Source organism: Parasteatoda tepidariorum, chromosome 9, assembly GCF_043381705.1.
Source record: "Parasteatoda tepidariorum isolate YZ-2023 chromosome 9, CAS_Ptep_4.0, whole genome shotgun sequence".
NCBI lineage: Eukaryota > Metazoa > Arthropoda > Arachnida > Araneae > Theridiidae > Parasteatoda > Parasteatoda tepidariorum.
The window spans coordinates 63,776,939-63,792,134 of record NC_092212.1 but is presented as its reverse complement, the minus strand read 5'-3'; positions in this window follow the sequence as shown (position 1 = coordinate 63,792,134).

Below are 15,196 nucleotides of genomic sequence, written 5' to 3'. Positions count from 1 at the left end.
TTACTTGTAATCATGATTTAGAGTAATTGATTACTGTAATCGAAAAATGTAATCGATTACATTTCTGCCCAGCTCTGGTACATGCATCATGCAGTTGGTTAAACTGGACACAGAATGTTGTGCACACTGCAAAAAAATAAAAATCCTGAAACGTGTCTGAACATATGGCAGCTATGATGTACGTAAATTTGAAACGCTTTTGAATAATTTAGATGCCTCTTGTGAGGCTTATCTACCAACAATGTTAAATATTATCTATCAAAGGGTACTTCGATATGAATCAAGTTAACATATTTTATATACTAGTTAATTAGAATTTAATAGTGGTAGTGGTAGCTACGCTGCATTCTGAAACTAAATCGGCTTCAATGCTAGATAATATACTCAGAATACAGACAGAATATAGTCAGAAAATACTGATATACTTTATCGATAAACCTGGCTCACTGCAAAACAACTACAACTGTTTGAATAGCGTCGGACTATTTAATTAGCATATTATATCTCTACAAAATAAAATTGATATTGTATTTTTAAAAAAAAATTACATTTCTTTATTTTTTACATTTCCAAGAAATGCATCCACAATTTTTAGTCAGTTACAGCTTTATAGTCTTTTTTGCTTGAAAGAAAAGTTTTTGCAAGCTTTTAAAAAAAATTAACAACATTTTTTGCGAATTGCAGCAAAGAAAATTATTATTGTTCCAATCATTTTTGTTTAATTTATTTTTTACTTAATTTGTGCTCAGTGACTTTCCTCACAATATGGAAGAAACTTTAATAGCAACTTAAGTTTTTCTTTAAATAATTTTCGTAATTTTATCATTACAGCTGAAATCATTACAGCTATCATTACAGCTTACAATCGTTAACTCAGCTAATTTCAAAATCGATTATTTTCTCATAACAAAGATAATAATTATTTAAGCCAAAATATTATCATCGCTCGGTCAATTTCAGTAGAGTTTTAGTTTAACTTATTTGTCATCATATTATTACTTCAATCCTAGTTGATTTTTTAATCTAAATTACTCAGCAAAAATTTCAAAGAAAATAATTATTTCTAACATAGCTAAGCCAATCAATGTACGCGATAGCAATTCAAATGAGGCATATTATAGCCATTTTCAAAACATCGTTGGCGATCTTTATTTTAGTTTATTTAGTTTAAACGCCATGCCAACCATCCACTCGAGGAAGTAGGATTAAATTAAAAGAGGAACATTAAACAAACATGCACAACGCCCTTAAACAAGTTCGAAAAAGAGGGTTGTACGTGGATTAAAAACAAATTTTGTTTACATCTGAATCAGTTCACACCATTCTTCACATTTAATGAATGATCAGAGTTCATGTATTGCTTGTCATCCCATTTTATTCTATTATGTGGGTTGAATTCATTATTCAAATTTAAAAAGTCGACATGGTCGATTTAGTTTGGGCTCTAAATTTTAATTTTATGCATTAAAATCTAGATAGTAGTTATACGATAGTAGTTTCACAAATAGATTGAATTCAAGTTAAAATCTAGAATATAGAAAGATGGTAGTTTTACGAACGTCGGTAAATTGAATTGAAAATCTATGATTTAGAATAATATTTGTTTTACGAAGGTTGGTAAATTAAATGAATCGAATTAAATTAAAAAGTCGACATGGTCGCTTTAGTTTGGGTTCTAAATTTTAATTTTATGCATTAAAATCTAGATAGTAGTTATACGATAGTAGTTTCACAAATAGATTGAATTCAAGTTAAAATCTAGAATATAGAAAGATGGTAGTTTTACGAACGTCGGTAAATTGAATTTGAAAAATCTATGATTTAGAATAATATTTGTTTTACCAAAGTTGGTAAATTAAATGAATCGAAATGGAAACTTAGAATATATTTTTATTTTATATTTTATGACCGTCGTTGAACAGCTGACCCAATTTTGAGTTTACGACTACCAATGTTCAGCTTCGCAACCTTGTAAGTTTGAACCCAATCCAGAAGACAAGGGGACTCCTGGATCAAGTATTAGGAGAAATTTATCTTCTTGGAGGACTTTTTTGATGGAACTAACTCGCATTTGCGTTGCAAGGAGGTGAAAACCACGAAAAACTCTGACGGCAAGGGACTTTGACGGACCTGATGGCAAGCACATACCCATGATCCGTCTACAACTGAGAAATTTTTACGCCAGCATTGTAGTCGGTGCAAAGCAGGTGCAGAAATCGTATCGACCAGCTATCTCTCGGATTCGAACCCGGGCCGCTTTATTGGTTGGAGAGAGCTCTATCCCCTGAGTCACAGCGACCGAATCTTGGAATATAGAACGATGGCAGTCATATGTAGGTCGGTTAATTGGAGAAAAAAAATTAAACTTCAAATCTATAATCTAAATATCTAATCATACCTAAATAACATTGTTTCTCAAACGTCGGCTCTCTGTCATTGTCATAGATAATTAATATCTAATTAATATTTGTCATATATAATTAATATCTGATTAATATTTGTCATATATAATTAATATCTGATTAATATTTGTCAATATATAAGTTTTATTTATATTTAAGTAGGTTTCAGCTCAAAATATTTTTCATTGTAGAGAGTGTGCAAGTGATGAGAAACAAATTGGTCAAAAATTGTTTAAGCGCCAAAATTTTGTATATAGAAAAATTATGCCATTACTCCGAATATACTAACCTTATCACTTTTTATAATTTTATAACCGTCGTTAAACACCCGACCCAATTTTGGGTTTACGACTACTAATGTTCAACTCCGTAGCCTTGTAATTTTGAACCCAATCCAGAAGACAAGGAAACTCCTGGGGCAGTACCCCCCAGAGGTTTGATTTGTTATGGGAGCATAGAGGACGTTGAGACTCGATAGATTTAACGTGCATCAGTCACCATTTACTACAGGGGGAGTCTTCGGCCGGCGGGGATCGAACCCACGACCTCTTGGACACGGAATCTTATCACTTCGCGATAATACGCTGAAATATTTTACCGGTCAATTAAGTAAATCAGGTTGAGAAACATGATTTAGAATATCGATAGTTAATCGAACGCCAATAAATTGAAAATTGTTGAATATTGGATAATGAGATAGTATTTCGCTCGTCGGTAAATTAGTGGGAGGAAGGTTTGTGCCATGAAAAACAACTAAAGAAAAATTAATGTTACTGGGGAAAAAAATTGTTTTAGTAAAATGTTGATACATGAATTTTAAAGGACTGAAACAGTTTTCAGTTAAAAACTAAGAAATTTTTCAGCATTCTTAATTCATATGAATTCCTTTTTAAATTTTGGGAAAACGAATAACAGAAATATGAGTTTAAGTTTCGTCTACTGATTAGTTTTTTTAATGCACTGTATGAACACACAATGACAAAAACATGCTAATCCGAAATGGGACATTAATTTTCAAAGACAGCGTCCTACAGTAAAGAGGTAAATTCCATTAATAAGTAATAAAAAGAACCCAAAATAGAAGCAAAAATCTTATTTATTCTCCGTTTTTATGTAGATAAAAAAAATTAAAGCGTCTTTTATAAAACTATGCGATGAAAAGAGGAAACAAATAGTATACAGTCTTTCCCTTTAAAAAATAAATCTCTGAAAACGATTATTTAACAATTTGATTTTATGATTTCCTTTCAAATATTAATGGATTAGTGAGTACCAGTCCATGAAAATAAATATTCTAAGTGAAACAGAGGCTATCCCACCCCTATAAAATTCGAAACACCTAATTTCCACCTCAATCACCCTGGAACCATTATTACCCCCCATTCAATCTGAGAAGGGCACGCGCCCCCTCGAATGGGTCCCACCGCGGCTGTTTTCATCATGGAAGCTTCCTTATTAATAAAAGGCATCTCTCCCCTTTCCTATTAAGTCCTACGTGCCCTATCAAGTGGTGTATAGAAAGCCCTAGCAACCCCCTTTCATTGCACGTGCTGCGTTTTACGTCAGACGATTTGTGGGAGGGGAGCACGTTGAATCGGATTTTGCCATTCTGGGTCCGATGACAGTGGAAAAGTGGGATGAGGAAAGATAACCTCTAAAAACGGAGAGGGGGGGGGCAGCTGCCTGCTATGAGGGTCCCTGGGAAACATTCGCCCCTGCTCCAAATTTTCTGACTCATATTTTTTTTTCAGGGGGATTGGCTTGCATTTTGCGCATGAACGCTAAAGAGAATGAAGTCAGCAGATGCGTTTTTTTTGGGGGGGGGGGGAACTGCAACATTTTAAGTTATGTATCTTGTTGGAAAAATAAAAAATAAGATTTTTTTTATTTTATTAATATTCTCTTTCCTTTCCACAAATTCTCTCTGTTGGCTGTCGAGTCCCCCCCCCAACTGTTTTCTTAAGCTTACCCCCCCACACACGTTTTCCTTTGATCTTTTGAATTTTAGGAATTAAAAGCATTTTTGGATACTTTTTAGTAACGGTAGTAATTGTCGACCAGATGTGGCTTCGACTTTCTAAATAAAGAGTTGATGAGGGGGGAGGGAGCATAATAAAACACAAAAATAAGGAAGCCGAAAGCAACATCTGTTCTGACAGAATCAGTTAATAGAAGACATCAGCTATAACTTCTTTCTGCAAACGATCCCATTTGAATCATGCTGACTAGTCAGCAAAAATGTTAGGGAAAGTTTTTTTTTTTAAAAATTAATAACATATCAAAACAGTGAAATAACAAAACAGTGAAAAGCAAAAAATTAATAACATACCAAACATAATAATAACAGTGTCAAATTAATAACATATTACACACTTTAACGGACACGATCAGTTATTTCATGGAATAACTAGGTATTGTATGAAATAACTGCATTATATACTTTAACGGTAACATATATATAAAATCGAGGCTCCGTCGAAAAAAGCAGCTCGATCATTTAGGGTTCAATTTCCGAAGAAATTGTGATCCACTGCGATAGAAAATGCATCAAATCTTCCAGGGATTTCGGTTAGAAGCAATGTGAAATGTGTATATTCAATTATGTTTAATTGACAGCGTCCCGGTATCAATCAACTAAGCCGTTAAACGGAAGAGAAAGCTTTGCATATTTTAAATCTCATGCAAAATGTATTTTAATAATTTGAAGTAATTATTACGAGATGTGTTATTAAATGCTGAATCTAACTAGAATTTACCTTGGAGCACGAAAACTACTGAGCAAAATCAATTCATCAAAACTTCTTGAATCAAATTTTTTCAATGCACTGGCGTCAACAAGCAAATATCCTACGCTGTTCTTCATTTTAGTTTCATATGATTTCTGATAGATGTGTAATATCACCAAAAAAGCCAAATACCAATTTTTTAAACACGAAAACGGTTTTATCCAATAATTCCTTAAAATTTTTAAATAAATTACATTTCCTTAGAGAAAAACTCTAAGCGTAGTCCTTAAGATCGCTTGAAATACAGTAATGTAACAGATATGTAAATTTTATATTCTTTCTTTTCCTATTTACGTACATAATTTCTAAACCTGTACTTTTTTTTTCCTCCAGGAATAAAACTCAAAATCTTGCTCGGATTTCCTTCACAAAATCTTACTCTAAATTCTCTTTACTTAAAAGCATCTCTTATCTAGATCTAAAAAGAATTCGATGTTATGAAATTAGATCTTTCAAAGAATAATTCAGATGTCATATAGTTAGTATTCTGATAAACGGTATTAGTAAAATTTTATTCCCCTCTCTCCCAAGAAATCTTCTCTAGAAAAGATCAATTCTAAATTAAAATATTGAGTGTGCCAAGCGAATCTATATATTAATCTACTAGCTTAATTCGGTCTTGTTGTAACTATTTCAGACAGAAGGCATTTTTTATTTTTATTTTATTTATTTACTTATAGAAAACGATTTTATAAGTTGAGCAGACGATTTTGAGATTTTAATATTAAAATTGTTTTTTAGTTAACTAAGAGTACGCATTAAAGTAGAACGATTTTGCTTTATCAGTCAATTTACACCATTTTCAATTTTAGATTCGAATGTTTGATTTTAGATGAAAAAAATAGTTATTTATAATAAATAAAGTCTGTACAATATAGACGATTTCGAGATTTTAATATTAAAATTGTTTTTTTGTTAACTAAGAGTTCGCTTTAAAGGAGAACGATTTTTTAGGAAGTCAATTTCATTTACACCATTTTCAAATTAAGATTTGAATGTTTGATTTAAGATGGAAAAAAAATAGTTATCTATAATAAAAAAGTCTGTACATAATATTTTTTTTAAAGAAATATTACATATTGAACGTATAAATAACTTAACCATCACCTTTTACTTTCAATCAGGACGTAACGAACCTGAAGAAATTGAAGTCATTTCATAATTAATGCAGAACATTTATTTCAAGTTCTTTTTAATGTTGTATATTCATATATGCTCTTGACTTAGCTATTGTTTATGACCCCTAGGCAGACGATAAAAATTTAAATATTATATTAATTAAAAACTCATACGATATTACACCAAAATTTTATTTCATGAATATCGTTTTCAATTTGAGATTCCAATTAAAATTGAAATCAGAAGATAAAAGCCGTTATTTAACGACGAAGTTAGGCATAAAAAATAAAATTTTAATGTCTTTGACTTTTGAACCGGTCAAGTCACAACCGGATTCATTTTTCTCTTATTTGAACTTTCGTAATCTCTATTATAGGGAGGAAAAATCGGAAAAAAAATTCGTTTTATAGCCAATTCAAATCACACGTATTTTAGAACTCAATTGGCCATAATGCGGAAGTATGAAAAACACAGATGATATCTGTACCAGGTCACTGACATGTCAAAGGGTTGAGGATACACAGATTCATTTCGACATATTTTCCAGCTAATGGAATAAATTTTCGAAAATCGATTTAAATAGAGGTTGATATGAAATATATTTATAACTTTATAGTTGTTTTTCTTTTAATAGCCGTTCCACGTTTCTATTTCTTACTTCTGTTTTCAAGGGGATTGTAATATTTTAGTTTCTGAAATAGCGTTTTTATTTATGACCAAAAAAATATAAGGAAAATATTAGTTTTTATTACATGTCATTGTAGGCATTTACATTTTATGTTAATTAAAGATTAAGTTAATAAATATATTTTTTTATGGTATGTTTGCCGACACTAAAAAAAGTTCCGAAAGCACGTTTCAACCAGTTAGTGTTTTACGAAAGATGTATTTGGGATTTTATTGTAAATGGGACATTAGCATTAATTTCATTTATATGTCATTAAAAGCCCCTACACAGTTTTGGTTAATTAAAAACTACATCAATTAAACTGATTTTTAATTTTTTTTAATTTTTATTTCTTTCTTTATTTATTTTTTGTAATAGCATGTTTAGAGAAACTGTAAAAAATTCCGGAACCTCGTTTAACACTAGAAAGACGGAAAATTTGTATATACCTATATTGCCGAAAAGCAGTCAAAATGACTAGATTGTGAATGTGTCAATAAATTTGTTTAAAATTAATTTTTAAGATTTTTAATATTATTTAGAGTTATGTAACAAGTTATTAGTAAATATTAACAATAAAAAAAATTATATGTTGTTCAAAAAGTTACAAAGTTCTAAGAAATCATGTCATTGTATACCTCATTGTTTTTCTAATTGAAATTAAAAGCAGTCAAAAGGACTTCCTTAGGCAATCTAGTGTTAAATCCTTTAACGTTCAGTGAAAAATATTTTGGATTTCATACTAAATGTAAATAGCCTATAAAAATATTAATTATAGGCCCTTTTAGGTATATACCTTATTTATTTTTACATAAAAGAAAAAGAAATTAGAAACCGAAACCTTGTTTTAAAGAGTCAGTATTCACAAAAAAATACTTAAGCTTTTTTTAAAAAAAAAGAAAGACGAATAATTAAATTACATGAAGGAATGCGCTAAGAATGTGTTCTGAACGAAAATTAACAGATTTTTGTCGAAATTAGTGGTTTTATGTTATGAATCATGCAACTTCCTTTAAAAAAAAAAAAAAACATTTATTTTGAAGTTGCTAATATTCAGGCATTGAATTTCTGGCAAAATTCCATACCTATAATTTATTTATTTACTGATATTTTTTCCCGCCTGCTCTTTTGTACTAAATGCCATGTTAAGCTGCGCCTCGAACTTCAAATCCGTAGACAAATCGAAGAAAATGTCTTTTAACAAAATTTTTATTATTTATGTCTTTGCTTGCAATAGCAAACTGAGTGCCGTAGTGCGGGGTTAAATTCATGCTTATTTACTGTTAGAAAACAATAGTCAATAACTAAAAATATTCTATTTCCCTTTGAGGAAAATGCTCGAACAAAAAAATAATAATAATAATAATAATGCATGAACATTTATTTGATAGTTAAATTCGGTTATTTTCTTTCAACGCAATTACCCTACCATAGTTTTAAAGAATGATTTATTCTTTTATAGCTAGGGTGCATTGCCCATTGTCTCTAAAAATAATTTTTATTGCTTTTTAACGTGGATGGTGTTTTTCATTTGTTTCATTTATAAAGTGCAAAACTGTTTTATTGATGATCTTTCATAGATGTGAATAATAATAATCAATGAATGAGCTTCATTTGCAGATACACTTCCTGGAACAGCGATTGCCATTAATTTGAATGGTCCTTTGTTTGTTAGGCATTCTATACACAAAAGGCGTAGTTGGCGATGGATTTATGAAAGAGCGCCATTGTTGATAAACATGGCCAAATTGAAAGAAGGCGTTATAGATAGCACAGATGAATGGCTTTTATGATGTTCTGGAATATTTATTTTGGTAAATGCATTTGAATAAAAGCGAAGCCTTGGTTGGCTTATGTTAGTTAAAACAGTATCATGATGAATGTTTATTTGTGTTATTTTGCTAACCCTGGTCAGGAAGAGAAATTGTTTTGTTGGTTGTAGTGATTTGCAATATGTCTGGGTGTATAATTCGGCTATTTTGTACAACGAAATAGCAAATTTCTGGTATGTCTGGTGGATAAGTCCACAGCTTGAAGGAAAAAAAAATATATGTATAAAAATTTTAAAAAAAATTATTAAGTTTGCGACGTTTTTGCGTTCAGATGAAGATTCATACCGTTTTTGAATCTGGCATACATGACATTCTGGAAATGTTAAATTTGTAGCTTTATACACTGTTGTAAGAAATTAAGATAATTTGCAGACTTTGTCGATTATCTCTAGAACTATCGGACCGATTTTAATGAAATGTCATATGTACCCACATTGATACTATACAAAACAAATAACTATTCAACAATTGTAATACACACGCATGATCGTGCCTAAAACTTGTTGGAGTCGGAAGGTATGAAACAGCGGTTTACAGATATACACGCCTTGCCGCGTGATTTCATACTTGAAATAAGGCAGTTTATCATTACCTCTGGCAATTGGCCTGAATAGTCCTGAGGCAGTTTCATACCTTCCGACTCCAACGAGTGTTACGCATGATCATACGTGTGTATTACAATTGTTGAATAGTTATTTGTTTTGTATAGTATCAATGTGGGTACACATCAAATTTCATTAAAATCAGTCAGCTAGTTCTAGAGATAATCGACCAAGTCTGCAAAAAGGGGATTGTAATATTTTAGTTTCTGAAATAGCGTTTTTATTTATGACCAAAAAAATATAAGGAAAATATTAGTTTTTATTACATNTATTTTCCCCTACAGAATTTTCCCTGCACAGGTACCTTTTTACCGGGACCTTTTTTTCCGGGGACCTTTTTTTCCGGGACCTTTTTTTCCAGGTACCTTTTTTTCCGGGACCTTTTTTTCCTAGAACCATTTTACTAACCCTGGTCAGGAAGAGAAATTGTTTTGTTGGTTAGTGATTTACAGTATATCTGGGTGTATAATTCGGCCGACCCTTTTATAAGTCAACCTACTATTTCGGGCAACGAAATAGCAAATTTCTGGTATGTCGGGTGGATAAGTCCACAACTTGAAGGAAAAAAAATATATGTATAAAAATTTTAAAAAAATTATTAAGTTTGCGACGTTTTTGCGTTCAGATGAAGATTCATACCGTTTTTGAATCTGGCATACATGACGTTCTGGAATCGTTAAATTTGTAGCTTTATACACTGTTGTAAGAAATTAAGGTAATTTGCAGACTTGGTCGATTATCTCTAGAACTGTCGGACCGATTTTAATGAAATGTCATATGTACGCACATTGATACTATACAAAACAAATAACTATTCAACAATTGTAATACACACGCATGATCATGCGTAAAACTTGTTTGAATCGGAAAGTATGAAACAGCGGTTGCAGGAAAAAAAAAGGGTTTATGGGGGTCCCCTCTTACAGATATACAGGCCTTGCCGCGTGATTTCATACTTGAAATAAGACAGCTTATCATTACCTCTGGCAATTGGCCTGAATAGTCCTGTTGCAGTTTCATACCTTCCGACTCCAACGAGTGTTGCGTATGATCATGCGTGTGTATTACAATTCTTGAATAGTTATTTGTTTTGTATAGTATCAATGTGGGTACACATCAAATTTCATTAAAATCAGTCCTCTAGTTCTAGAGATAATCGACCAAGTCTGCAAATTATCTTAATTTCTTACAACAGTGTAGTATGTTTTAAAAGTTTTCGTTGAGATATATATTTTAAAATACTCCTGCATAAATTATTTTATTTTAATTATAATTTAAAATGTTTCTTGAAAAAAAAAACCTTTCTATGGAGAGAAAATATAATGCAAAATAATGCAAAATTAATTGCATATAGCACATTAAAATAGTTTTTGAAACGGGTAAATTGATACAGAATTATTCATATCTATTTCATTGAATTATAATGCATTGATATTCCACGATAAACGAGTGTCCGACTTAATTACGGGTGTATTGGTCGATCCCTTGATTTTCTTAAAATTTTTGGGTTAGAAAAATCGACTTCTCACCGATATATACGGTATTCGTTACTAGTTGAATACCCTTTCTCCGTGCAGGGTGAAAAAAAGTAAAAAATCAATAAATCAGTACTGATCAACACTACAAAATAAAACACCTACCTTACACAATTAATGAATCTAAAATAATTCTAATTTATTTATTACTATTTTTGGTCCTTGCAGGTAGCTTTACATTATTAGATTTAGCAAAACAAGTTTTTGGTTGTTCAGCCCACCAAAATAAAGATTAATGATATTCAGTATCATTTGCAGTATCTTGAGGACAACTCATGACAGTCATATGATAGTATTTACCACAATCATTTTCTCTGGTACTTATTCCGTTCGAGGGTCTGTAAAGATCTTTTCACAGTATCTATATTAAAACTGCACCAATTACAGCAATACCAAATTGCCTGTTGTACGCATTGTAATAGTACAGTACAGAACCTGTTATCCGGAAATCAGAAAACCGGAAAACCAAAAAACCGGAACGAAATTCGATAAATTTTCTCGCCATTTAAAAAAAAAAATTTTTTACTCATAAGATTTTACGATTTTTCTTTCTTTCTTCTAAAGATGTTTACCTTACCATCATTTTGTAAATAACCATTAGTGTATTACTTCATCGTTTTTTCTTATTTTTAAGATTATTTCCGATTTTTTTTTGTTGTTGGGTTTAACAATTAAAAAAACGGCTTTTTGTAGCGATTCAGAAAACCGGAAAGATCAGTTATCCGGAATAGCGATGGTCCCGACCGTTCCGGATAATCGGTTCCCTACTGACTGTGATTTTTCACGCTTCTCCTGAACGAATAGCTTATTAGTACAAATTCATTTCATCAAACCTACTGTTTTTATCAAACCTATTATTTCGATTGGTAATAAAACGCTTACCCTTTTTATCGTACGAAATGTTTGAAAATAATTTTTACACCTATTGCTTTGTATTGATTGCGGTAATGTAAATAGATATTTTGTGTTAAGAAATATTCTTGTAACGCAATCATAATTTTTATTAATTTTGGGGCACTACGGAGTAGCTATTTATTATTATTATGATTATTTTTGAGTTATTTAATACTTCATTAGTTTCGATATATATGTACATTTTCATTTCTGAAGCTTATTCTTTTCATGAGACAAAACATTCGGAAATAAAAAAATGTATAGTTTAGTTTTTTTCCTTATTTGTAAGCATTAACTTGGAGTTGGAATTCTACTTTCGCAATCAAATGAAATTTTTTCTAAAATGAGATGAAGAAAAAGCCTGAATAAAACTAATGCAGAAAAAAATGCCCGAAAAGCGAATGACATCATCCAAAATGCTCTTTGCAATTAAGATGCAATCTATTACATTTTCCTCAAGTGTCTTTATTACCAGATGTTTTATCTGCATCAAAGCTCATCACTGTCAACGCGTTGGCGAGATGATTAAGTTTCATCAATGCTTCATTTGTGTTTTCTGCGCAATGAAGAGTGGAGTTGAGTTGAATAAAATAAAAAAACAAATAAAGTAAAGAATATCACGCCAGCAATTCTAATGATATCTTCTTGCGTCGTTGCCATATGTTGCCGGTTTTTGACCCAGCATTCATTGCGCTAAAAAAGAAAATTAACCTTTTTTTTTCTTCATTAGTGCTTTTTTTCTGTGTGTTACTCTGCATTTAATTTAAACTGATCGTTTGGTTGGGATTAGCGTCTTCCTGTTCGAACAGACGATGAGCGTGAAAATACAATGGCAAATGGCATGCACTGATTGTAATTTGAAACGAAGTGAAGAACAGTGGTAACCATTGTCTTTCTACACTTCTTTTTCTAATCTCTGATTGGATGTTCGTTTTTTTTTTCTTTTTTAAACCAGATATCTGACGTACTCAATAACTCTAGAAGGTAATTGAGACGAATCAAGAACCATCGCGTTTGTCTTTCTCGTCTGAATATAGTTCTGTTTTTACCCAATTCGTTCTGTTTTTACCCAAAGATTTAAACCGAAAATTTTTTGGAACGTTCGCCTATGTAGCTTCTAGAGGTCATTCTTTACCCAAAAATGAAATGAGTTATCCTCTGAAGTGTTTTTTAAAAAAAAATTAAAACATAGATATGAAAAACCCTTGTGCTACGCTGTAGCGAATTTATGAAATTTCACAAAAATAAAATAGAAACCGGACGAATAGTTTCCAAGGTTTCGATAGGGCGAGTTTCAAAAATGAAAAATGGGATTTAATGGAAAATGTGGTTGAAGTTCGAGAATACTGCAAGTAGAATCTTGCGTACAGAATATAATACAACTCTGAAAAGGTTTAAATTTTGGAAAATCATATTAACTCATTTCACCGAATAAACTTGAAAAAATTACAAAAATTCGAAACACATTTTTTTTAAAAAAGTTTATTATTTAGCTAAGCTTTTGGTATTATGGCAAGTGATTGATAAGTCCGTTTTCTTAGTATCCCTCCCCCGAAAAAAATAGAACCAGTACTATAGTGTATAGTAATGTTAATTCAGCATGATTTGTTTATTAACAAATTAATGGTTGCTACTTGTGGTTGTCCAAATACTACATAAGCTCCTAAGGGACAGGGGTGTAATTTGATTTTTGTCAACTAACAATTTTAAATAATGAATTAAAACGGTAATTTTGTTTCAATCAAAGTTACTGGTTGTATTTGAATTTAATTCAAAAATTCGATTACTACAGTTAAAACTAATAAAAAATAAGGTTTTGCAATTTTCTTACCTAAGTATGAAAAGGGGGTTAATGATTTGCTTATTTTTGCAAATAATGACGTAGGGGATACTAAGCATTTGAACGGCTCCATTTTTTCTTTCTAATCGACAATATTTTTGAAAACATGTAAAATGCCTAGTCAATCGCAGATGTGGGAGATATTGCACAGTATTATAAAGTTTGCATAGATTTTACTTGCAAACTTTTAACAGAAAAAATATGCAATCAACATTTTCTATTAATAATTCAAATTTAAATTATTTTATCTATTAAAACTTTGAATTTTTTTACAGCAAGAATTACGTTTAAGAATATTTAAAAATTTAAAAAAAAAAATCCTTTTTATTGAAATAAAAATTTATAACAAAAGAAATTTGCTTTAGAAGAACTAAAATTTCGTTTTCTTTCACATTAAATTAAGAGTTCATTTTTAAAATTTCTATCGAAAAAGACTCATAGGTAAAACTGACCATTTACCTATGAATAGATATTAAGTTCGCAATATTTGTGTTTAGAAGTTTTGAAATAGCCATCAAAAAATATATATAAAGCTACTGTGTCCTATTTGATCCATTCCAAAACATTTTGTGGCTCCCGACTCAAAAATCTGAACTAGTGAATAAGATGACGCAAATGTACTCTAGCGCGATTTCTGTAGAAATTTTTCTAATAATGTGCTCTTTTGTTAAGGCGTTAATAATAATTACTTCGTTAAATATTCGTTTTTTTAAAAAAAAAAAAAAAAAAAAAAANAAAAAAAAAAAAAAAAAAAAAAAAAAAAAAAAAAAAAAAAAAAAAAAAGCGTAAATTACTAAGCAAAAACATATATATTCTAGAATATAATAGCTATTACAATTACGAGCGGAATAAAACAAAACAAAAAAAATAATAATAATAATAACCAATCACTCACGGGTGTGCCGATCGTGATCGCAATTATCATTCAAGCGTTATGTCTTTCAAGCGACATCTGTATTGAGAGCAATTACTCACGTGACAATATTTCCCATTCGTGCTTACAGCTCGATTTATCCAACATTTGCACGTGCGGCACTATTGTTCGAAAGCACTCTTCACAATTCTTAATGGGGCTGATTTAAGTTTGCGTTAGACCCTGACCTGTGAAGCCCTATAAATTAAAGCTTTCATGACTAGAAAAACAATCGATTTCCTATAAAAACATAGCTTTTGTGGAAATTCCGCTAACTTTGCTTTTATCTTAATTGCAAATATAAAATTGCCAATCATCAGTTTGATAATGATATTATAAACTGTTATGGACAAGTATTAAAAAAGCATTTTTATCAATTTAGCACAGGGAAAAGATCCGAAATGCCAGTTGTCAATTATGAAGAGTTTTCCTTAAATAATATTATGTTTTTTTCTGATTTCTCCAAATATATAGTTTTAAGTTTGTGCATTTCGTTATAAATAAATTGAAAAAGTGTTTATTTATGTATTTATCATGTATTCTCATGAGTTTATAAATGCATATCCTTTACATAGTTAAACCAATCAATTCGTATTTGAAAATAGC